Source organism: Ctenopharyngodon idella, chromosome 23 (genome assembly GCF_019924925.1).
Source record: "Ctenopharyngodon idella isolate HZGC_01 chromosome 23, HZGC01, whole genome shotgun sequence".
Lineage (NCBI taxonomy): Eukaryota > Metazoa > Chordata > Actinopteri > Cypriniformes > Xenocyprididae > Ctenopharyngodon > Ctenopharyngodon idella.
Window position 1 is genome coordinate 14,402,206 of NC_067242.1, and position 23,236 is coordinate 14,425,441.

At 36.2% G+C, this 23,236-nt stretch overlaps 1 long non-coding RNA gene across 1 annotated transcript; it reads left to right on the forward strand.

Annotated features, from left to right (window-relative positions):
• Window positions 1-1,117: 1,117 nt before the first annotated feature.
• LOC127506219 (uncharacterized) lies at window positions 1,118-8,845 on the forward strand. The gene is made up of 3 exons (XR_007927936.1): window positions 1,118-1,174; window positions 6,088-6,308; window positions 8,461-8,845. It is a non-coding gene; the product is annotated as an uncharacterized LOC127506219 (long non-coding RNA).
• Window positions 8,846-23,236: the final 14,391 nt, after the last annotated feature.

A 23,236-nucleotide genomic window follows, 5' to 3' on the forward strand; every position in this document is an offset into this window, starting at 1 on the left:
CACAATCTGTCTGCATATTTTCAAATTAAAAAAAGGCCAGCGTCGGGCAGCCCCGGCATATTGGAGCGTAATTTGATTCTTATCATGTGTGTTGCACATCTCACTGTCTTTGTAGTTTATTTATTTGCGATCTTGTTGTGTTGTTTAGGAGATTGCTTTCTAACTTATTTATTTTCTTCTTTTTATTTCACTTGTGTGAAATATCACTTTCATTTTGTATCAGCGTCGACGAATAAGTGCCCCCTTGCACTGGCCATTGCTGTGACCTAATTGCATAAATTTGCCTCTCTGGTACACTTGACCAGAACAAAAAAAGGCAATCTGTGATTTGAGGAGACAAGATCAACCTGTCTGAGCAGTCTGGGTGAAATAATCTGCTCTATTTCTGAGCAACCTTAAATAATAATAAAAAAGATTAGCTTCAAATGTGAACTAACTTACATCCTTTTTCATGAAGCTTAAACATAAAGGAGACTAGATTCTCTATATCATATAAACAAGAGATAGAGATAGATAGATAGAGATATATTGTCATCTATATATACATATATATATATATATTTATTAGTGCTGTCAATCGATTAAAAAAAATGACTAATTAATCGCATATTTTTTAATATTTTTTATTGTAATAATTTCACAGTTACTTTCCAAATTAATGAAGAAACCGCTTTTTGTTTAATTTTAACATTTGTTTAATGGCATCTTTTTATGAATGAAGGCCAGTATCACTGATACTAATACTGGTATTGATGTCTCTATGAATTTGATTTTTTTTTTTTTAAACATTAATTATAGACATTACAGTATAACTAAAAACTATCAATTTTAACATGTATTAGGCTTTAAAAAAATACCTTTTAATTTAAGTGAACTTAAAACAATCTTCACATAAACCCATTCTAATAAATGTCACATTTACCTGTGGCCTTCAACAGGTTGGAAATATACAGAAATTAAGTTATCAAACACTTTACAGTCTTTACTGTATAAATTATAAATTAAATATAGATTAATCCTTATTAAAGCTACAGTTTTCTATGTTACCTTTGTTCTTTGATTACCATAATGAGAGACATCACAGCAACTGGTTTATTAGGCTCCTGTGACTTTAAGACCTGCCGCTGCCGAACATGACGCGAATCTGACGCGCATCTCATTTCCTCACAAATCTGTAAGTTCATTTAATACGTAATTTAACTCGTTTAAGACTGCTCTTATGAGGATACTCGACAAAACGGGCATTTTGGCATTATTCTGTGTGTTGTTGTTTGTTTAAGCGCGACAGAGAACTCGATACTGGCGCGCATCTTTCTGTGCACACGAGTCCATTCACAGACAGCGCGTTCTCGTTTGTCTAGTATGGAAGGCCAAAAGGTTCAAAAACACGTAAAATCTTGTGGAGCTTGAAAGCATTTGCGTGAATAAGAGCGTGATCATGACGGAAAAAAAACGGATGCTGCGTTAATTACGTTAAATATTTTTAAAATGTTAAACTAAAATAATCACCTGCGCAACTATCATAAATATTTAGAGAATGAAATTCTTGATTTTACACTTTCCACATAGGAGTGACACCTGAATAGCATAATGGACGTCTTGGGCTGATGGGAAGAATCTGGATGAATGGACGTTTGGATGAGCTTGTGAAGTCTTTCATGATTAGCAGTCTATTGTGTCTCATCACTGAGCTTCAATAATTTCTTGTTCCTGCTCATTGGGTTTCATCCTCATTAGGAAGCAGGCTAATAGCTCAGGAGTCTATATAATTGTTATAAAAGATTATGATGAAATTATTGTTTTCTTCTGTATATCAACATGGGTACATGTTTAGTTTCAAAATAGGGGCTTAAGAAAATTAATTCACGTTATTAATTATTAGCTGTTTTAGCGTGCGACTGAATGCTCCTGCAACCCATAGCAAAACAAAAAACCCTGTTTACAGTGGCCTACATAATTGTGCACGGCCGCTGCTGGTAAAGGAAGGTTTTAGCAGGAAACAGTTGTGCGCTTTCACACAGCGGTCAGAGCACGACGGTTTTCTTTAGCCCGAGGGGCTGTAGGCACCCAGCACCGATGCTATGAGCTTCTCTCCCTCTGAGCGGCGTGTCATGAGTCAGACCCGATTACCGATGACGGCTTTGTGATGTGGGCAAATTGTCACTAAGGGCAGATCTGGAGCTCCGGCTCTCTCGCTGCACTCGGAAGTGAAAGTCAAAGCACCAGAGACCTTGTTAGAGCTAATTCTGTACTCCTGTCTGCGAGACAAACCATGCTAGTGTTGCATGCTTGCCGTGCATAACAAAGATGCTAGAGATAAACTGCTTTGAAAAATTAAAGGAAAAAAAAGTAAATTCTTAGATTTAGAAACAGGTGCTTGCGTGCATGGTTTTGGCGTGAAACCAATGTATTGTAAGACATTCATTGTGATTCAAATCTACAATAGACTGTGAGTCACTCATTGGGGATGTGGTGCTTTGTCTCTAACTTTAAAACTGCACAATAGCTTCTGTGGTTATTGAGTACCCTTCTTTTTTTAACGGTTAGTGGGCCGTGTTAGCCAGAGCATATAAGCTTTTGACTTCAGTTGTGGCCAGAGAAACATATGGAGAGCTAAATAAAATTCAGATCAAGCACAATGATCCCTGCAAATCCTTTGTTATGCCACGTCCCCCTGTGAAAGACAGTGGGAGGAGAAGGGAGTTAGATACTTATAATGAGCTCATGAGGCATGAGCAAATGAATGTATAGCTCGATAATGTGGCCTTCTTTTGGGGCAGGGGAAGTGCGGCACTGCTTGGGGAATTCTCTGAGCCCCTTTTCTCTAAGTTTGACGGTTGAGGGTTTTGAAGCCTCATTGGCCGCCCCGTGTTGTCCTGTAATCAATGACAGTGACACTTGACAGATTGTCCAAGCTTGCGTCCTTTGTTGCAGATTGGTGAAGTGAAAAGGCTTGGGAAGTAGCCAATGAATAAAGATGTTTAAAGCCAATAAATAAAGCTTATAAGGCTATCGGTGTAAGCAGCACAGGGAAAAGCTTTCTTTCACACCAGAAAAAAAAAAAATCTGCCACCTTTGAAGGACTTGTGAAGCCGAAGGCGTCTCATTGCTCAATCAAACAGATTAAGTCAGTCAGACAAGCAGCAATCTGTCCTTTTCAATAAAGTTACTTTTGTCATGTGGGATTGCACAGGCTCACATACATTTGTTTTAAAAGAAAAAATGGCTGAAATAAATCAACTGTGCCTTTTAGTTAAATGTTGATTTATAATTTTAGAGTTATGATTTTGTAATCTTAATATAAAGCGAGGGCAAAATAGCAGTCCCCATAGTCACTCGATACGATTAGCTGTTTACTTAAAGCAGCATGTTGTCTTTTAAAGCAGTTGCGACCCAGTAATGAGGACATCTGTTTTCATATGGTGCTTGACGCGTAGCACCAGAAATTTGATGTCATCCTGTCCAAACTTGTACATGGCTGGCAGATACCATTAGATTCTCTGATTGGTTCTGACAAGTCACTGACAGCTCTGGAGGTGAGGAGGGTGCATGACAAAGGGCAAGAAAAGGCTGAGTGGATGTCAGCTGGAGTCCGCTACTGCATGCTACTCCTCACAACCCCCAACGCCCAGCCTCTGTACCTCATCGCCCCCCATTCCTGACCTCTTTGACCTCGAATCGACACAAGCCCGTCAGCACTGTCACAGCTCCCTACATGCAAGCCATGTTGCGAGGCCCCGCCCACTTTAATATCAAAACCACACCCACTTGCCAACACCTGTGGACAACCATTCTCTCAAAATGCTGAAAATTCTTCACTTACAGCATTTTCACAGGTGTGCAATGACCTTAAAACATTTTGTGAAGGCATTTGTTATGTACTGTAATTTGATGCGGATTGACGCCATGCTTTGCTGTGATTTTCTCTAGAAAAAGGCTGTTATGCAAGTAATACCATTAGTCAGTTTTAGCAGGCAGACATAGCTAATCTATTTTATTATTTAATCATAGTTTACCATTCTGGAATCTCTTATATTGTCTACTTTTGTGTTCCAAGATTCACAAATGCTTCGTTTCCAAGATTGGCTCTGGCTTTGGCAACATCTTGCCAATTCATGCACAAATTTTTGGCCATTTTTTACACTAAACTTGGCAAATGGCAATACTCTGTAAATTAATAGCGTAGTGGCCATGTGTAGTTTAAAATAAATGAGCTTTTATTTATGTCTCTAATACTTTTTAGTATAGAGCAATATCCAGAGCCTTTTCCTATCAATATATATATATATATATTTTTTTTTTTTTTTTTTTTTTTTTTTTTTGTACATATATTATATGCTTCTTTATCCACTTCAGCATCATCGCAAGATAACCCCAAAACCTTAGCTTTCAAACTGTGATCTTTGCACTCCGATAATACATTTTAAGATTTTTTTTATTTTATTTTAAGACTAAACCCTCATGTTAGCATAGTGTTAAAAAGAGTCATTTTATATCAAACATGATGCATGATTATAGATTTTATTTGAAAATAAAAAGAAACCCTCTGCCACATGCATCAAGGGCTGCTGTGTCTCTTGACATAATGTGTTGAGCAGATTTTTGGCTTTCAGTTATCGTTAGCACCTTTTTTTGTCCCCTTGTCAAAAATGAAATTGTCCAGTAAAAAGATGATTCACAAGAAGAAGAAAAAAAAAGGACTTTCTTATAAAATCCACTGGGAAGCATCCCAAACTATTCAGATGCTATTTTAAGTTTTAGCGTTTGTGGCGAATACATTAAAAAAAGCTTTATAGTAGCTTAGTTCATTAGCTTGCACAAAAATTTATTCAGTCACTAGTACAGATGCTATTTTAAAATTCCACAGTCAAAGAATTAAGGCCTATTCACACCAAGAATGATAACTATAAAGATAATTATATTAGCATCCACAACTTTGCATGATATTGTTCTGTTTATTCTAAGCTCACTCTGCAGATGTGTCAAATGCCGCTTCAAATGCATGAGCTCTTAAAAGCAGGATGGATTCTGATTGGCTATCAATGTTTTTATAGTTCATCAGCTAGGAAAAAAATAGTTCTGAAAGTGATTCCAGCGTTATTGTTATAGTTGTGATGTGGACTGCTATTCTTTTACATTTAGAATGATTTTTAGAACTATATCTTTATACACTGTAAAAAGAAGTAAAAAAGTAAGTTACCTGGTTGCCTTAAAATCTTGAGTTCATTGAAATTAAAAAATTGAGTTAATACAATGAAGGCGATTGGTTTAATCAACAGAAACTCAAAATATTATGTTATCTGAACCACATAAATTATTGAAGTTGATTTGACAAAAGAAAAAATGTTGTGATAACAAATAATGAAAATAATTTTTTACAGTTATCATCCTTGGTGAGAATGGGCCTATATATTTTAACCAATATCATTGGCTGTATTAATTATGTATTCTGTACTGCTTATAGAGATTTAGAATGCCTAGCATAGCAGAGAAGTTCAGTTTAGCAGGGCCAGGAAACAAAGCCATCTAAACAGCCTTACTGTTGCGCACTCGACCCTCGAATCTCTCTAGCATGTCAGTCTGGGTATACACTAACCTGCCATGATTCATTTGACCTGCAGAGGTGAGATTGCCATCTTAGTGCTACAGGGGCATCCTTCCCTCCCTGCTGTGTCACGATACATAAATGACCCTGGCCTCATCTCATCAGATAATAACATCCTTTACAATTATAATATCAGGCCCTGAATATGACCCCTTTGTCAGTGTTTTATGTTATCATCATCAGTAGTATCAGTGGTAATACAGAGCTCTATTATTTTTGCTTGTATTGTAGATTTTGAGGTCTTGTCTAAATCCCTGTCTAAACTTTACATTTATGCAAGCGTTTACACTGCATTGAAGGTATACTCTACATATATACGCTGTAAAAAAACAACAACAAAAACGTAAAAACTTAAGTTTAGTTACTGCCTTTTTGAAAGTTTTTAAGTATATCAAATTGGCTGTACAAGGCATTTTTTGCATTTGGTTAAATCTTTCATGTTGAATATAGTATTTTAGTGTTCAAACCTTTTTATTTTACAGAGATATGTTGAGGTTTCACTACCCCTGGGCGTCTGTTCCAGCAATACACCTGAGACAGGTTGAATCACAGGAAATGTCCTGTTATGGTGCTTTTGCTGCACATTGTCTTTATGTCAAAGGAGGAGTGATGTCTCAGAAGCCGAAGGGCAGCTCTGCCAGTTTGGGCCATGACATGACCACCTCAAGACCTGTAATGCCAAACTTTAAAAGAGTATGTCACTGTAAGTATGAATATGATAGTGATTTGTACATGCATCTTCAATCTGACAGATGGACAACCTTTGATTTGTTTGCCTGCCAACCATATACAAAATGATTATACGTAATCCAGCCTAAACATGGCTGACCACAAAAAGGGTTTTCAATGAGAAATGTGTTTTCATGATTACAGTTTGAACTGTGGCATTTTGTTTTAACGAAGCAACATGCTAATGATGAGGATATGGAATACCCACAACGAGACGGGCCTTTTTTATATGCCGTCCGGTTTGCATTCTATCAGCAGTTTTCTTCATGACATTGCGGTTTTACAGTCAATCACCCCTGAATTTAAAGCTTATTCTTATCTTAATGTAAATTAAAGAGAGCTGGAAGCAGCGTTGCTGCAAATGCTCCTGTGTTCTGTTTAGCCATTGATACAAAAGCATTGATTCTCTAGTGCTGTTCTTGCTATGAAAATTATAATATGGAACAGAGATTAGAGGGAAATTATTATAGCCAGAAGGCATTTACCAAGAGATGGTGGGCAGAGAGGAAGAAAAAGCCCTCAGCCCAAGAATAATGATAATCCATTTGGTTGGGCACGCGTGGTATTATTGCTGTACATTATGTATGTTCCATTTATACTACTACACACGCCACAGCCATGCTGACAGATAGGTAATTACTCTCTGCGCCAATGAACACTTATCAGCCCCACTGCTGTTTATTGCCAAAATGAAGAGCACTTGTCTGTCAAGGTCACTGCTTTGTACGTCCTCTTTAATAGTTCTTTCTTCACAGTTGTTGAACTTTGTGTGCGAGCACTTTAAGTGGTGGGATGGCGGAGCCCTTATGAGAGCTCAGAGCTGTCTTCCTCTCTCGAGGGAGATCTTGCTTTATTAATCACTGTTTTAAGGCTCTACGGAGATTTCCTATAGACCACATAAAAAGAAGGGGAAAATGGGTGTGTGTAAAGCTCCTGTCGAGGTAGCGATATCAAAAATATATATTTATTTGTACATTTAAATATGTATGTGTATTATTTGGAAGTGAGTTGCTTCACAAAAGGAAACACATTTATTTTAATCGTTTTAATTTTAATTGTGATTTCATGCCTTGGAAAGTTGTAGAAATTAGAAAAATATATAAAGTCATGGAATGGTTAAAGGGTTAGTTCACCCAAAAATTTAAATTCTGTCATTAATTACTCACCCTTATGTCATTACAAACCCGTAAGACTTTCATTCATCTTATGAGGACAAATGAAGATCTTTTTAATGAAATCTGAGAGATTTCTGTCCCTCCATTGACAGCCTATGCAACTACTACTTTCAAGCCCCAGAAAGGTAGTAAAGACGTCATAAAAGTAATCAAGTGACTCCAGTGGTTTAACCTCAATTTTATGAAGAGTGCTTTGTGACAAACATAATTTACCACTTTATTTACAAAATATTCATCTTTTATATATTCTGCTTTTAAGACAGCACCACAACGCATGCATGTTATTTTGACACAAGGGCAGATGTTGCATAAACATGCATCAGAGATTAATATTTTGTAAATAAAATGGTAAATTATATTCACGCCAATAGCCTCAAGGGCAGTGCACCAACATTTAGTGCAGTTGCACTTCAGGCATCCCGAGTTCTCTTTCCAACTTCGCTTCCTGTCAACTTACTGTCCTGTCACAATAAAGACAAAAACGGTAAAAAAAAAAAAACTTTTAAAAAAAGAAAGAAAAAAAGGATTTTTTTTCCCCACAAAGCACTCGCATTGCTTTATAAAATGAAATAAAATAAAAAACTGGAGTCACATGGATTACTTTAATGATGTCTTTACTACCTTTCTGGGGCTTGAAAGTGGTAATTGCGTAGGCTGTCATAGAGGGGCAGAAATCTCTCAAATTTCATTAAAAAGATCTTATTGGCCATAATTTTAATATTGTGCATCCCCATTGCCTTGATATTGCTCTTTGTAAGTGCTTTTCTCGCAAGACAGTGGGATAACATCAGTCTCTCTTTTGATGGTTTTTACACTATAAATGTTTAAATCTATTCATGTTTCATGAGAAACCTTACCCAAAACTAATATCTGAGCGTAATCTCCTAAATAATGTTGTTAAAAACACAAAAGTTTCTTTTTTTTTGAAAATGTTCTATCTGCTCTTTTCAGCATGTTGAAAATGGACACTGATTTTTTTGGCCACGCTCCAGAAATAATAAAAGATTGAGGTCTTATGAAGACATAATGACTTTGTGTGTCACAATTTCCCCTGTGTTTTAATAAGGACTCTTATTTTGATATTCTGTTGTCTTGCTGTTTCTTCATTTCCTGTGTTTAGTTCCTGTTTGCCTTGGTATTCGTAGTTACCCTTGTTAGTCTCCATAGTAACTAATTATCCACACCTGTTCCTTGTTAGCCTCTTGTTATCCTGTGTGTGTGTATATATATATATATATATATACACCCCTGTGTTTCAGTCTTTGTTTGACGTTTGTGGTCTTTACAATTCTTTGTAATGCTGTTGCAGTTCCTGTTTCCCTGTTGGATTGTTATAAAGTTGTACAAAAATATTAAAGCATATTGCAGTTGAACCCTTTTTTGTCATTCAAGCACAATAATATACAAAGTTTGTTGAGGTTTAGATGGAATCCGAACTGAGGTGAGAATGTCATAAGAGCAATGCTTTGGTAGTGCAGGATAAAAGTCTCTACAGCGACGTTTCCCTTATGAGGCTGCCTGGGTGTGTACGATAAGTTCAGCTGACAGGAACCAAAGAGCCTGTTCCTATCTTAAGGGGCAATAGTAATGCATGAATGCCTTTGTTACTCCAGTTAACACTAAAATTACAAGTAACCCATAGTGCAGGGCATGCTATGGCCTTGGGATAAAAACATATTTTTGTTGCCTGGGCCCCTTATAGCCTAAAGCTGCAGATTTTTGCTATGTGACGCCCGAAGATTCTGCCCTGTCTCATATCAGTAGTGTAGAGACATGTGTTCACTATACGTATTCAGACTGTTTAGGTAGTTTGGTGTGCCCCGTGGTAACTGTCTGCTGTAGTTTATGTTGTGTTTGAATATCAGTGCTGTAATATTGCTCACTTCATTACCATTTCAATTAGTCTGCTCACGCTTCCTCGAAGAAAATGCTTTTATATTGCAGTATTAGGTCAGACATTTTGTATTGGATTGGTTTAATATTTAATATAAGTTTGATATACGTTTTAAAGCAAAAGCTGATAAAAAATTAGAATGAGTTTGTCTTTGGTATCTCAAGTGTCGTCCATTAATGATTTGATATGGGACTTTACATCATGTTTACTGATGTTTCAAGCCTGAATATTCCTCTTCGAAGCTTTCTGTGTATGGACAGATTAGATTGAAGAAATGAACAGTTCTTTTTCCTCCCTCTGATGCGAGGCTGACAGGAGTCACTTTGATACACTTTTGGAGCTGGGATTTTTCTATCAGTTGTGTGTGTTTTTTTCCTGGGGCTTCATCTTTGCAGACGTTGTGAGCTGTCATTTCGTTACTCCCCGTGACACGCTTGACACTCACAGGTTATGACAAGTGCTGGACATCAGCCTCAGCGCAGACCCAACTGATAATATTTCTTTAGGTAAAAAGCCACAATGTGTAAACATAGATGTGTAATATCGCATACTTCCTATTTTCACTTTTTTGCAGGAAGAAAATGATTGTGGAAAATGAAAAATATTTGAATAGTTTGAAACCTTGATTGAATAAATAGATCGAAAAGAATAAATTAATACACAAAATATGTGGGATTGTTGTAGGCTGGACATTAAACAGCTTGTAAATATACTTTAAATCTAGCCTCTTTTTCTAATGCATAAAAGCTTCAATAACAATTTTCTTCAACCGTTTCTTTCTTAGAAATGAAGGACTTTAGCCTGTCTAATTTTTTTTATATCCTCTACTTGACCTCTTTTGCTTTTAAGGTTGTTGTGAAATATTTTCTGAATATATCCCTTCAGTTTTTTCAGTAGCCTTAAGGCACATTTTCACAGTTCTGTGTAGATGAGACACCTACGAACGGCCTGTTGTGAGCTGGTCACAGCACAGCCCTACACTATGTTTTGGTCACCTACCCTACAAAAATGCTTGAAAAACCGCAATATGTGATTAAATAAAAACACAGATAGGCTTTTTAACTATATATATATATATATATATATATATATGTTACATATTTCGCTTTAAAACACAAACTCTCTGTCATATTGTGTCATTGTATCTGAAGAGCGCGAGCCCTCCCGCATCACGCTGTTCCTGTCTGAACGGAACGTCGAAACATCCCACCGCTGCCAGATGATATGAAAACTATGTTTCTCGGCTGGATAAAGCAAACCAGCTTCTTGCTATGAAAGTTTTGATGGATGAGGATTGCAATCAAAGTAAAGACGATTGCGGTGACGTACAGGAGTCGTACATTAAGCACGCGTGAGTCCGTTATATTGATGCGCAAACAAATCATGAATTAGCGCGCTCTCGACGCACTGAACGCACATTGTATTTATACACAGACACATTTCAGTACGTTCACGTTATTTTCACACACATTCAGGATAATGTTTGGATTTGTCCTGTGTATGTTGCTGTGTACTTCGTATTTATGCAGGTCAAGGCGATTAAGGGTGTGCGATTAATCACGATTAAAAAAAAAATTATCTATTGACAGCCCTAATATTATATATATATATAATATATATAATACGGAGCAGGCTGACCAAAGTATGTGAGATTATTTCTAAAATATTATCTGAAATATTTAAAAAAAAAAAAAAAAAAAAAAACTCGCCGCATCCAAACTGCTAGGTATCAGTACGCCAAGACAACTGCAATATAAACAAAAAGTATTATAAACATAGTTCTGTCATAAAACTCTAGATGGCACAGGCTGATGGGTCTTAATGCAAGCTGATGATAATTACACCGTTAACTACTTGTCACATCTGCAGCTGGTTACATTCACTATAGCAGTTTGCAGCAGATTATGTTATTGTTATATATTTGGGATATATATTATTGTTTTAAATTAACAAAAAAAAATACTGTTTGCACTTTTTAAGAATGCTTTGACAAATAGTCTGTTCTGTATGGCGTACATTTTGGTTTGCCTCTTTATTGGGGAATGTTAACTGAGGTTGTTCAGTGGGGTGTCAGAGAGAGTGTGTGTTCATGGTATTGATAGAGGTGGAGAGTGTGTGATGGGCTTCAGATCTGTTGGCATATGACCTGCAGGGCTGCTGCTGCCGCCGCTGATGCCGGTCCAGGGCGCAGAACTGAGCCCACGCCGCACTTCACAGCTAGAGAGGGAATCTTGTCACCACGCACCACTCCAGGCCAGTCTTGCCACAAACACACAGACTCTCTCACACACACACACACACACGTCTCTAAATTCATCCATCACCACGGAAACCGCCACAGGCTTCAGTTCCCTCACAAAGACAGTTTTGACTGGAGTGCTAAGAGCCAAGATGCACACAGTCAAAATGCCAGAGATTTTACATGCCAAATTAAAAAGGGGACAAATGCTGATTTGGAACACTTAATGAGATGAAGCGATAGGAGAAGACATGCTTGTGTATACTTGGGGAGAAACGTCTCACTGATCTAATCTCTCTCCATCTCTTTTTTAAAAAGGTGTATTTATAGACAGATTGTTTTTCGCAGATATGTTTTTTCATGCATTTTCATTGCTCTCTTTACCTTTTTTTCCCCAAATATACACGATTTGGGGTCGGCAAGATGTTTTAAATATTTTTGACAGAAGTCTCTTATGCTCACCAAGGCATTTATTTGATCAAAAAAACAGTAATATCGTGAAATATTATTGCAATTTAAAATAACTGTTTTCTATTTTAATATATTTTAAAATATAATTTATTCCTGTGATGGCAAAGCTGAATTTTCAGCATCATTACTCCAGTCTTCAGTGTCACATGATCCTTCAGAAATCATTCTAATATGCTGACTTGCTGCTCAAAAAACATTTATTATTATTATTATTATTATTATCAATGAGAAAACAGCTGTGCTGCTTAATATTTTTGTTAAAACCGTGATATATATATATATTTTTTTTTTCAGGATTCTTTGTTGAATAGAAAGAACGTTTTTGTAACAATGTAAAAGTCACTTTTGATCAATTTAATGCATCCTTGCTGAATAAAAGTTTTAATTTCTTTCCAAAAAAATATCTTACTGACCCCAAACTTTTGTATATATAGACCACACATTGAAACACTTACCTCTAATCTACCTTGATGATTTTATGTAGCCTTAAGAAAGTTTCCCTTTCAAAGTAAGTCTGCAGTTACTGAATTCTAATTTTACTTTAAACTTTCAAATTTTGTCCAGCGTTCCAATTTTACAGCTACTAGGATGAGCACTTGGGTTCTGGGTGTGGTCCTAGCTTTGTTTACTTCATGGAGTGAACTGTAAGTAGCCATTATTACCATTATTTTGCATCTGCAATCGCTCAAGAAACAGCTGTTGGATTTGAGCACAATGCAAAGTGGCAGAGCCTGGAGTTGTTCTTGTTCATTCGGCTAACTATGCTTTGACGTGATGAATTCTGGCAGGGTTTTGTGCTGAATTCCACATCTTTGACAAGCATCAGTGCCACTGACCAGCAGTCATGCTATTGCCATGTTTGAAGGGGAAAGAGGAGGGGAAATGTGGAAATTCTCCACCTTCTGCTTTGGGTGCCACTGGATCACTGCCTGCTGCCAAATCTCATCCACGTCACTGGCTTGTCAGCAGGTCCCTTGGTCCTGGGGTCAGCCCAACATCTGGCCCCTCTGCCTCGTCCTTTAAGGACTGTCACTGGGCAGCATCTGTTTATAGACGCTGGCCCCATACCCTCCTAGACTGCGGCCAGGAACCGATTCAGTCACCTCCATGGTGTCAACACATCTGTGTGAAGTAAATGCGTCTGCTCACAAATGGTCCCCATATTAGCACCATTTGTTTAAATGTATGTTCATTAAGGCTCTTTTTTAAAGGTGTTTGAAGATGTTTATATATTTACTATTCATGTAAGGGCTAGTTTGGGAAGGCCACTATTGATAATATTGCACAAATGCTTGTTTTCTCTAGCAGTGGTTAAACATTTGCTTTCAAAACTCATAGTTCTTAAATTTGGACATTTTTCATTAAAGTTATGTTCCAAACAATCAGTAAGTTTACATACATGGTGGTTGGAGCAAGCTGACATATGTGTCACATTTGTTAACTAGCCAATGACTTGATATTTTTGCGGTATCTTTAATTTTGTGTTAATTAATTGTTTTGTTTTTAGATTGTGCCATATTTCAGAAAAGATATTCTTCTCAACTTAGTGTCAAACAGCAGATACCAAAGTGTGACAACTTGCCCCACTAGTGAGGCACATTGTCATGAATTGATTTTATTTTTTGTAGCCAAGACTTTAAGGTATGTATCTGTACAGAATTTAACTTAAAATAAGCCCAGCCTGAGAAATAATTACCTGAGTAAGAAGTGTGACAATTCGCTCGGGTATTCCATATACTTGCTCTAGCTTATACATTAAAATATTAAATATAAAGCTTCATATGTAGTACACTTGCATACCAGAGAACATTTTAGTACTAGTCTTCTCAAAGCTTTTTCTGTTCTTATCTTTTGCACATCACCAAAACACCAGTCACGTGACTGTTTGTTTGTCACAAAGCAAAGTTTCCGTTTGTGGTAAGCTGGGAGCGTCACGGCCTCAGAAGGGTCATGACAGAAATTATTGAACACAGGTTGAGTGACAGAGGGAGCTGGCTCAGGGATCAAGCAGATGTTGCAATCATAAAGAAATACACAAGTCCTGAATTAAATATGAGGCCTTAAGGCACGGAAAACACAGGCCTGGAAAGACATGGATTATTGTTGTTCTACAGGCTTTTTCGATGCAACAGGAGCATAGATTGATTGTAGCACGTCACAAATGCAAGGAAATCCCGGTGAACATAAACACATTGGATTATATGAAATAACTGTAGTAATGTCTAAGGCTGACGTCTCCTGACGTGTCAGTCCTGAAGAACACTTCATTTCTGGCAAGTAGACAGCTGTTCTCAACATATTGCAAATTCATTATTCAAATGGCTGGGATCCCTGAACAGCCCCTTTTATGTCAAAGGGTTTTAAAGCATTTACTTTGCTGTGCACAGAGATGAAATTTGTAAAAAGGCAAAGAACTTGACAGAATCTCCTCAGAACATGGTTTTACCAGGAAATGATTTGTTAACCAATCATTTCTCTATGTAGCAACATGTTTGAAGAGGCTGTGTTGTGGGATCTGTGAATATTTTACAGTAAATCCGCTGGGTGATTACAGAGTGTTTCATAGAAACATTTTTTTAAAAAAATTTTTAGTGGAACACAAAAATGTTTTGAAGAACTGTTTTTGTCCATGTAATAAAAAAATGAATGGTGAACATTGAATCACATGGACTTTCATTCTATGGACAAACACACACACACACACACACACACACACACACACAACACAACACAAAAAACAAATATTGTATTGTCAAATGTTATATTGTAAGTCATACAGGTTTGAAACAATATGAGAGTGAGTAAATGATGATAGAATTTTAATTTTTAGGTGAACTACCCCTTTAAGTGCATGAATTAAAGAAACACAAAACAACAGTGAGTCATTAAAAATTAAAATAGTGAAAAATAAGGAAGTGTTAAGTCTTATACACACAATTTTTTTTTTTCATAGTAATGCAAAGTCCATACTAGTATCATTTAGCGCATTTACAGTATATTCCAGCTATGTTATTAATATCAAAACAACATTACCAAATCTGCAGATATATACGCCAGTATGAAGCTTTTTACATTTGGTCAATGTTCCAAAATGATTAAAGTTTTATTGCTTTCCTCGTAACAATACCTTTTAGTAAAGCTGACGTTTGCATAATCATTTCGCATGTCAAAATACAAACCTCTCCATGGTACTCTCCCATTTAGCGAACAATACATCTGTGGTAGTGATTCTCAACCAGGGGCCTTAGCAAACTTCTAAATGGGCCATTTAAATTAATATATTGTTATTATAATTGCTATTAATAATATTTTTCAAAGTTGTAAATAAAACAAAGATTATACATTTTACAAGAAAATACTATTTCAGTCTTTCTATCAACATTTCACATTTAATTCAATGTGTTACTTGCTATTTCACTGTAATTATTACTAGCAATTTCTAAGTAAAACATGTTTCTACACCAAACTTTTTAAGTGTAGATATTAAAATAATCTAACTTAACTGCTAATAAAAATATACAATCAAGATGTAAACTTTCTTTTTCCCCCCCTTCCCTAAAAAAATACAGTTCTTGAAATTTCTGGAATCACAAAATGAATTGACACTTATAATAATTAAAAAAAGCAGCTTTGTCATAATTACTGCAGAAATAAAGAGGAAATGTCTGATCTTATTTTAGAAGGCCTTTGAATATCATGTTGGACAATAGGGGGCCTTCGAGTCAAAAAGGTTGAGAACTGCTGGTCTGTGTGCAAGGTAAGGGGCGGCTACATTAGAGTCAGTGGCCTTTTGCCAACACGGCGAGTCAACTCTGCCTCCATATCAGTAAAACACTGTCAACAATGTCAGGGTCAGAGCCAGATGGGTGATGTAAGAATCGACACACTCCCTGAAATCACATTTGCTTTGCAAAGAAGGGAAGTTACAGAAGAAAACAATGGTGTTGTGAATTCTTGGCAGCGGGTTGAGGGGCGCCATTGACAAAAGCAAATGTGATTAAATTTTACTGGGATGGCTAGAGTCTCCACAATCATCAGTGAGCTCGGGCTAAAGAGAGATGACACATAAATTACTCTGCCTCTTTGCCTCTAATGGGACTCGTCACTGTGGGGAAGTATCTTGCACACAGAGCAAATGACAGAAATGTTCACAGCTAATAGACTAACAATTTGCCAAAGCATCTCCATCGTTAGGATAGAAATCACAGAGAGGCGCGGTGATCATCTCGTCTAGATGGGCTTTTTCGGAAAACCTCAGCAGTGCTGTGATTGAAATTTTGAATTATGATGTGCTTAAAAGTATGTGACATTTAGTAAAGACACTGAAAAGTCACATTTTGAAGGTAAATAAGAAATATATATCCATCTTCTTGCATTTGTAACCAAAGAATAAACCTCTGAATTTGTTTGTCTGTCTGAGCCGGTCTATGTTTTGGCGTGTTATTGCATGTCGGCAGTGTCTGGGAAAGGAGTCTAACTTGCGTCTCTGTGTGGACAGACCCCTGGGGAGTGACATTTTCCACAGGCGGACGCAGGGCAGCCGTGTGACTGTTTGACTCCCTCAGTGGTCAAGCACCATATCTAATGCCACACACCTCTTCCACTCTCAGCTGACACTTCAATGAGCACGAATCGCTTCTGCAAAGGGTTTGTTTAAAATGTTACCTGAGCATGATGGGTAGACTGGATCTCAATAATGAGAAAATAATTCTCTTGAAATTAAACATTTTTTAGAATTGCAATGTCCAGAATTTATAGGTTATATTTTCTTTAACTATGGGCACTTTTGGCTTAGTGGACAGTCTCTTAAAACACATTTTTACAGAGCCCCTAAAGGGACATGGTGATGGAATAAAATATGAGATGGGAGGAAAATATACATTTCGCTCACAAAAGTTTAGTGTTCCCCAAAAAAATGCAACATTTTGCAAGCAAACGCAAAGTTTCTCAGGGAAATGCAAAACATTTGTGACGGAACACAAAGCATACACTTTTTCCTCCCATCTCATTTTTTTTTTCCCCATCACCATGTCCCTTCAGGGGCTCCATATGTTTCACATTCTCCCTAATATGTTTTTTGTTTGTTTGTTTGTTTTTATTCTCTGAAAGTCATTTACACATCTCAAATTATGTTTTATATTAATAACATTCTGTGATGGAAATGATGGCATATAAATCATATTATAAATCATATTGCCAACTTTTTTGTCTTGGTAAGCCTAATTTCACAGCTAACATTTAATGTATGCAGTTTGACCAAATTGATTGGAAGATTGATTGGAAATGACCCACTAAAAAATATTGTGCTCTCAAGCCATATTTACATTTTTTAAGCTTTAAAGTGATGTTTAATAATTTATTTATTTTACCACACATCCCGGACGAGCCCCCATTTTACCACAAATCCCATGTCTCGTACACTCAAGTACACCATCTTTTTTTTCTTTTTTTTTTTAGCTGCAAAATTGTTTAGAATGGTAGAAATGACACAACTGTGGGACAATTTTTTTTTTTTTCTAAATATATATTTACTTTTACACAGAAACTGTTAAAGTTTTGAAAGACAGTTTTAAAGGGGTCCTTGATTATAATTTCACTTTTTTAAACTTTAGTTAGTGTGTAATGTTGCTGTTTCAGCATAAACAACATTAAGTTACGACTCTCAAAGTTCAATGCAAAGGGAGATATTTTCTTTTACAGAAATTGCTTTTTAAGGACTACAATAAATGGCTGGTAGGGACTACAATGAGCTTTTTCCCGGGTTGGTGTCATCACAAACCCCAAAATTTACATAAATCCTGCCCCCGGGAACACACAACAAAGGGGGTGAAGCTATGTTGGGCTGTTTCAGAGAAGAGGAAGAGTTGTTGTAGTAGAGTGTTGTTACCATGCCGTCATTTTACACCGGGCTGCTTTACACAAAAGGTTAAAATGACGGCACATGCTAGTCGATGAGTTGAATCAACTCCACAGCAACTACATACATTTATCCACTAACCGTTCAGAAACGTCCAGTTGCATTCTAAAATGTGTAACTTCTTCCTAAGTCTCTCCACCAGTGTCCGACTCCGGTTTAAACAATGTAAGGCTGCGCACTGTTACTGACAATCATCATTTTGGCTTTGTAAGATTCTTCAGTTTTGTTGTTGTTGAGAAACCGAAGCGCAAGCTGTTAAAGCTCCACCCTCTTCTGTAAAGGGGGCCGGGAGCAGCAGCTAATTTGCATTTAAAGGGACATACACAAAAACTGCACGTTTTTGCTCACACCAAAATAGGGGCAAATTTGACAAGCTATAATAAATGATCTGTGGGGTATTTTGAGCTGAGACTTCACAGACACATTTTAGGGACATCAGAGACTTATATTACATCTTGTGAAAAGGGGCATTTGAGGTCCCCTTTAATATGACCTTCATATAACCCAAAAGAATAAAATAAAAATAAATAAAACAATATTTTGTATGAATATTTTGATTTCAATCCAAATGGAGATTTTAACAACTGTGTATCTATGTGAGGAAGCAACAGTGCAGAAATCGGTGTGTGTTTTAGTGTGTCTTATGAGGTTAACAGCAGTGTGTAAATTCCTGGGCAGCATGAGATATAGACTTGTGATCCTCTGATCTCTGATTATGTCTGAGCCTGTAAATATCATGTGATTAATCAAGAGGGCTTGTTCTGCACACGCCTTCCTCAGTCACCTTCACAGCTGGGAGACCAGCTCTGCCTTGTTTGCACGGATTTGTTTCAGTCCCGTCTGCCCGCAGCTTATTTCATTTAATAGACCTTAAATCTGCTGCGCTCTTTACTGTCTCTGTGTTGCTGTTTTCTCCAGTGGCTTGAGATGCACAATTTATACCACGTCACATGTAGTTTGTGCTGTTCTTTTTATGGTATTTATGCACAACACACCTTGAATGTGTCTTCAACCTCTGCGACCATGAGGTGCTGTCACAGGACATTTGCTATGCATTCCTTTCACAAACACATTCAGAGGTTGTGAACATATAAGTGAAAATGTATTTATCTTGCGTGCAAATGATAACTGTTCAGCTTGTATGAAAAGTTGTTTTGCTAACAAAAACATTACAAGGCTCAAAACAATTTTAGAAAACAGACCTTTAAAACTAATATTTTAGAGAGTTGACTTTTTTCATGTTTCATTTTGACAATGTCAGGCTTTTATTATGAAATCAATGTCTTTTATTTTGAAAGTCACAGACCTTGATTGTATTTACGTATGCTTTGTTTGCTAACTGTTAGCATGTGTATAGGTTGTTTCCTAAACTGTAGGTGCAAGTAAGCTTTAAAGATAAAAAGTGAATATTTAATGTCTACAATGCTTATTTCTTGAAATTGAATCATAGGTGGAAAAACATATGGAATTTGTATTCTCTCAACTGCCAACTCACACACACAGGATTATGGGATATGTCTTTAGATCACTGCAGTTTTAAGAAGAAAATACTCAACAATGGTGTTGACTTATGAATTTGCACATGGTTTGTCTTAAAGCATATTAAAAACACCACATAGACATATAAACAACATTAAAAACTTGATTTTCACCGCAGGAGGACTTTAAATGTGTGAAACATCGGCTTTTAGATGGTTGCTGAGTTGTGATGTTGGAAGGGGTGTGTCGATGTGAAAAACGGTGGCTAACAAGTTTTGTGAGTGGTAAAGAATGATTTTGCATTCAAAATGAAATATAGCTGCAAGCAGCGATGACGGGTCCAAGCCCCGGAGCCACCGCCACCCCGGTGGCTTCAGGGCAACTGTGCATGGTGGGAAATAGGCATTTGAAACAGGAAAACATAAAAGGACTATGTCAAAGTCATTTGAATTCACCACATTTACCGCAGCAGTTGGTGCCACTATGACCACGAACCACAACAGCCACATCTATGAGATCATTTAAATTTAGATTAATTTTATGTCATAGGTCAATTTCAAATGAGTGCAGAATGCCATCCAAATGATGTTGTATTATCCTACACTTCTTTGTATGTGTTTTTTGACCTAACTGAGCTACCGTTTGTGCACCACTCTTATGCAAGAACATGCTTTCATTTAATGTCAATATGGGTGGTATCCGATGAAAAAATTAAATTATAAAAATAATAAATGGAGCCAAATCAAGGAAACTGCAAAGATTATTTTAATATCAGTGTCAGGTAAGAGTAAGATACGTGTCTAGATTTTTTTACTGACAGAATTTTTATGATAAACATCCACTTCAATAAAATCATGAGAAATTTCCTTTTTTGAATGAATTTGAATTGTATCAATAAATAATTAATTTAAAGACATGCATCATATGTGATGATGATTTTTAAGATTATTTTATTTTTTCATGCTGTATTTCAGTACGAAAGAGCTTAAAAACAACAAAAGTAAAATTAATTACTCGCCTTATATGGTTTTCATAAGGTAAAATAAATGTGATAGAATGAGGTGAATGTGGCTAGAAATCATAGTTTTCAATTCAGAAGTAGTAGAAAGTTTTTCGCAGGTCATCCATCGTTTTGTTTAAGCTACATCCGTATTGTTTTTCCAAAATACATGGCATGTCATAACGATGAAAACCAGCTTGAAAGTAGGAGCTTCCCAGGCGCACTTGAAGGCTTGACCTCTTAGAAACATGCATACGCAGAGGCAAAAGTCTCCTTTATGCATCTTTCAAGAGCGTTTGACAAATACCCTGTCATCTCTTACTGCCGTTATCTACCAATTACCCCTTTTCAAACCAGTTCACTTGGAAAATGCAGTCGGATGTCGCGGGTAACTCAACATGGACCCGAAGAGGGTGAATGATTCGGCTGATTGCTGAAACCTCAATGATTGTCATTCTAAGATGGTGTAAGGGACATATATGTCAGCTTAATCAAGACATTAAACCTAGTGCCTGTCCGCCAGGATGCGAAGCCCTGACCTGTCTGAGAAAATAGTTTTCTAATTGGTTTTGTGTGGTGGTACAGCGTTCCCGTTCCCGCCCAACCGTCATCCCCACACATTCCCAGTGCACATCACTGTCAGCAGGCTCGGAAAATCTCCTTAACAAGCTTCACGTTACATAAACACTCCTTTTTTTTATTGAAGCTTTATGTGAGACACTCAAGGAGAGGTTCTATTTTGTATCCAAGACGAGGCCAGATGAGTGAACATGGTGGGAAAAACAACAACCGCTAACCTGGGAATGCATCCAAACCTTAGCTATGCTAATTTTGTCAGAATCACAGCTTGACCATGGAAAGACAGAATTAAGTTCTTGAGCAATTTGAAAGGGGCGTGAGGGTGGATGACAGGCATGGTGAAATATGCCACACGCTGCCCTTCTTCAGGTTAAGATCAGGGAGAAAATGCAAATTCACTGGATGTACTTGTAGAGGTCATGAGCTATTCTATTTATCAGCCAACCTCTCGACAATGAGCAAATATTAATACAGTTATTGTTAAGACATCATACATGTTATACTTGTGGCATATAGTATTTTTGCTATGCTGTTGTTTAACAATAAGGTGCAATCAATAAATCTCATCATAAAAAGATTACTTTATGATGTAAGCATGCAAATTATTTTGCATGTTCTTTCTAAGAAAATGTTGCAGTGGTGTTTTGTAAGGTAGGCCTATATGGTTCCCTTTTTAGCTCTGCATATTTACATTATTTACACATACTCATTTACTTTTTTTACATTGTTCACTTATATAAATAATACATTTACATAAGTAAATTTGTATACAGGTAAATAAGCAAAAAAGTAAACTAGTATATAATTAAATGATAATTTATTTATGGATTTAGAATTTTTATACTCATTTATAGTATATCAATTATCAATTTATTTCAACATTTGTTTACTTAAATGTAAAAATGTAGATGTCAATTTATGGCTGTAAATTTGTAAATAACAAGCAAAAAGTAAATTGAGTAAATGAGTATGTATTTATTTACTTAGTACTTTATACTAATTTATAGTATATTCTCTATAATTTACTTTATTTAGACATACTTGTTTACTTTTTTACATGCAAAAAGTAAATGAGTATTTATTTACTTATACAATTATTACTTGTATGGGTCATTGACAAATAAGGTTTTTAAAAGTGTAAAAAAAACATAATGGATATATAATTAATTCTGAAGTTTTATTAAGTGTTAACAATGAGATTATGTGGTCTTTATAATCAATTAACACTGCTTTTGTCATTTTTTACAAGATGGACAAAATTTGTCACTAAAAAAGTCATTCGATTTAACCAAAATTTTGGTTTTACCGAATGACACTTTTGGTTATACTGAATGACGATATTTTCAAACAATGCCAACAGGCTGATATCTAGCTAGCTAGCAAAAGGACAATCAAAGATTTTATATTTAGTACAAGTTTTTAAAATATTACAACATTTTCCTTGTTTTATAGCGGTTGTACTGAATGACCTGATGTTTCGGGACATGCGTATGAGCAAGTGAAAACATGAATTTTTCAAATAGTTAAGAGAGAGTTAGCTACTTTGCTTCACGACCATGTGGTCTTTTGCACACGTCTGAATGATGTCACATCCTGTGACATGATATTGACCGCATGACTTGATCCAAAATGGTCCCTTTATATTGGTTACTCCAAATGACATCAATGAAATTCATTTTTCCAGACATTCTTTCTTATAACAAAGCAACGACTTCAAAATCTTTAAAATACCTTTATATGTAGGAAAATATAATTAAAACCTTTTGCCTTCAATAAAAGAAATCTAGTTTTACTACCTTACATACTTCGGATGTCATATCTTTGTTTTTTTTATTATTATTAACGCCTTTGGACAAAAAAAAAAAAAAAAAAAAAAGCTGTCATGTCAATGACCCGTATATACTTATGCATTAAATAATACCAGAATGTGCTGAAAAGTTGTATTTGTATGCTAGTATCTGTGCTGAAATTCTATATTAACCAGCATTATGTTGATAATTAATGATTAAATTCAAGTCTTGTGTCAAGGTTCTGATGTCTGTTCAGGAACTAAAAGTCTCTTTTTATAAATAAATTCCATATGCAAATATCATATTGACAGAGTTATTTATTTAATCTAAAATATGCATGACTTCAGGCACAGTCATT